Genomic DNA, 3864 nt, shown 5'->3' on the forward strand with positions numbered 1-3864 from the left:
GATATTCATGATTATATTATTGACTAGCAAGTAAATTCCTAATTCTGTAGCATGGTATTGGAGGGCCTCCATGATTGCCCGTGACCACTCTTTCCAGTCTCATTCCTCATGACCCCTCTCTGTGTACCACATAGTTTACATTTTCCTGACTGTGCCTTTCCTCATGAATTTCTCCCTGCCTAGATTACCCTATATTCTTCCCACCAAATCTGCCAATGGAGACTGAACTAGTCCTTCGAGGCCCTGATCACACCTAGCCGTTACATGTCTCTCAACTACAGCCCTTTATTAATGCCCTCAGTGAAGCACTCCCTAGATCTGGCATTGCTGTGTAATTATTATTGTTTATCAACCCATCACCTCCCACTACTCTCTGATAGATCTCTGTAATCCCTGTAAATTTATCACAATGACTGCATACAATAGGTTTTCCACAAATGCTTAGTGAATGACCAAACCTACCACCTCCAGCCTGAATTCTCAATAAAAGATAGGACAAAATTCAAACTTTAAAGGTTTTCATTATATTTTGGGGTCAAATCACTTTCCTCATTTAGTACAAGATTTCACCTTAGCATTTTTGACATGAAGTTCGATATGCCACTGCTAGGTGTTTTTCCACCTAAAATCATAGTTCTGAGAAAAATGAAAAACATCTGTCATAGGCCATTATTCAAGCACTGCAATCACATAAGGACTAGGCAAGCATGACTATGAATCTGATGCTGACCTTTAGGATGGATTTAGGTTTTGCAAAACTATTACATGACCTCCAGGCTAGCTTTACTTTTAGATTCCAGTAATCCAGAAAACACTCCGAATTATTTATTTCTCTGCAATGGGTCATAAAATGTGACATTAGCATCCTGGAAAAAATTATATTTGAATCCATTTATAATTGAAAGAGAATATGTTTGATGATATTTTTTGGAAGCACCTCCTCTACAAAGAAAGTAGGAATAGGTTATATAATCATTTATTTTAAAATGTTAATGGTGTTTTATTAAGACTCAAGACATCTGATCCACTAATGTCCTCAAGTTTCTGCCAAGGTGACATCATAATGACCACAGATGGTCCTTTGGGAGATGGATATCACTTAGTCAGGAAGAAAATACAGTATATTTTCAGCTCAGATTTCTTAGCAACATAAGGTATTAATTTTGTTAAAATCAAAAGCCATTCCTCTAAAAGCTACTGTTTTTTTTTTCCCTTTTCAAGTTCAGCAATTCCCCCCCCACACTCAGACTTCTTCATGTTTCCTTTGAAAGGTTTATATAACCTATCCTCATGACTTTCTATAAACAGATAATCCCTTTTTTCTGTTATAAGGCTTTTTATGTTTATTTTATTTATTTATTTATTTTTTAAGTAAGTTTTACACCCAACGTGGGGCTCGAACTCACTAACCTGAGATCCAGAGTCTCATGCTCTACCGACTGAGCCAGCCAGGGGCTCCAAGGCTTTTTACATTTAAATAGAAACAAATGAAATACTAAATTGAGTTTAGGTAAAATAGGAGCCAGGAAAGCAAGCTAGATGGCTTGGCCCTGGGATTATGGAGGGAAATATGTGCAGATGTGTCCATGATGGAAGAGAACGGCCTTGTCACTTTTCCTGTCTTCTCAACCTCTTCCCCTGCGGAGAAGCTCAGTGCCCCTGACAGCATGCCTAGCGACTGCTGGAGCATGAATGCAAGCATTCCTAAAATGGACCCTAGTGCTATCCTTTGAGATGGGGCTAAGTATTCAATAATATTCCTCAAGCTGAGTTCCTGGTTCCCCCGAAGGGATAAATCATAGGTTAAATCTTTAGAAATATGGCTTGTGAGTAAAAGCTGGTTGATTTGTTATTGATTAAAAACCATGCCAGAGGTCTTCCATCTCCTCCTCATTTGTAGACTCTCAAAAACACCCATAAGCCCTCCCTAACTCTCAACTCTTGCTCTGCTTCTGGACAAGTAAATAGCCAAGTGCACATTTAGGTTTTATCATAGTTGGTGGGACATTTGGGGTGAAAACGATATACCTGAAGCAATTCAGAAACTCAGTTTGCCAGAGAGTTAAAACATTAAACTATTCCTTCTAGGTGCTCCATATCATCACTTACTGTTTTTACCAAGGAAGTAGATTTAGGTTTGCAAGGCTGGTCATCTTCTCAGAGGTATTTCGCCTATAATTCCTGTAGTTATACACCAGGTAATGTGGCCTGATAGAGAACACAGGTTCACAGGTTTTTTATTCTTAATAAAACTCTTAAACTTCCTCAGTTCCTGATGACGTTATTTAATAATTTTTTCATGGCATCCCTATGCCAAAAGAAGTGCCTAACTACTCTGGACCTAGGCCAAAACCAGCACCTAATAGCTTGTGTGGAGCTGACAAATATCATTGTGTTTCTCTTGAAATTTAAAAATACCCTGCTTCACCCCTGTGAGTTTGCTGCAGTGCCCGAGGGCGACTTGGGACACAGTTGGAGAATGCAGTCTTAGTGTTTTAGGGCATTTAACAAATAATCCAATTCCAATTCTTATACGGTTTCCTTATGAAAAAAATAAATAAAAACTGCTATGATTTTACTTCTCTCTGGATAATAAAATGGTGATGTGTCAACATGGATAGATCTCAAAAACATAATGTGAGGTGAAAATGGCATAATGTGAGGCGAAAAAGCGTCAGAGGAGTGTATACAAAGTAAGAGCCCATCTACTGAAAGTTTATCTCTTATTTATGAATACAAAAGCGTAGTAAAATGAGGACCCTTAAAGGCGTGCACTCAGGAGACTGGTCGTCTCTGAGGAGGGGAGAAAATGGGACTGAAAAGAGAATAAAGAAGACCCACATTTTATCTGTGCTCTTTTATATGTGTCATTAGAATATGTAAAGCAAAGATGACCTTGCTATGGACTGACTGTGCTCCCCTGAATTCGAATGTTGAGAGTCTAATCCCCAGTGTGGTGGTATTATGGGTTGGGGCTTTGGCAGGTAGTAGGGTCATGAGGATGGAGCCCTCCTGGACGCAATTGGTGCCCTTATAAAAAGAGACACAGACTTTGCTTCCTCCCTCTGCTCCCTGCCATGTGAGGACACAGTGAGCAAGACTGCCATCTGTAAACCAGGAAGCGGGCTCTCACCAGACACTGGATCTGCTGCTGCCTTGATCCTGGGCCTCCCAGCCTCCAGAACTGTGAGAAATAGAGGTTTGTTGTTTAAGCCACCCCATCTATGGCAATTTGCTATTGCACCTTGAGCTGATGAAGACCATGACCAAATGTTGACACTTGTTAATTCTGGGGAGTGGACTATCTATAGGTGTTTCTTATGATTCTCTGTACTTTTCTATATTAAAACAAAACAAACACACAGAAACCAGAAAGTATTGAGCAAGAAATAAAAGAATAGATTAGTCATTATTTTTTTTTTTTTTGTATGATCAACTCTTATCTTCAGCTATTTCATTTGGTTTTGGATCATAAAATAATTCTGAATCTTTTCTGAGGGTCAGAATAGCCATATGATACCTACTTACTCTATTGTAGTCAAAAAACCATAGCAGCTGTGCTTAATAAAATTAGCTGCTTGTTAATCCTAATAAGGTGTAACTTTTACTACTAATTAGTTCCAGAAGATAGATTTACATTCAAATTTAAAACATTATTGTATTAAAGAAGAGACCAGGGGTGCCTGGGTGGCTCAGTATGTTAAGCATCTGACTCTTGTTTTTGGCTCAGGTCATGATCTCAGGGTCATGAGATTGAGCCCTGAGACAGGCTCCCCATTCAGTCGCTGGTGGGGAGGGGGGTGTGTCTGCTTGAAGAGTCTCTCCTTCTGTCCTCCCGCGACACCCACACGTGAGCTGTCTCTC

General features: G+C 39.5%; 1 non-coding gene across 1 annotated transcript; it reads right to left on the reverse strand.

Moving 5' to 3' along the window:
• Positions 1-1381: 1381 nt before the first annotated feature.
• Positions 1382-1456, reverse strand: TRNAQ-CUG. The gene has a single exon. It is a non-coding gene; the product is annotated as a tRNA-Gln (tRNA).
• Positions 1457-3864: the final 2408 nt, after the last annotated feature.

The sequence above is a fragment of the Neomonachus schauinslandi genome, chromosome 8, assembly GCF_002201575.2.
Source record: "Neomonachus schauinslandi chromosome 8, ASM220157v2, whole genome shotgun sequence".
NCBI lineage: Eukaryota > Metazoa > Chordata > Mammalia > Carnivora > Phocidae > Neomonachus > Neomonachus schauinslandi.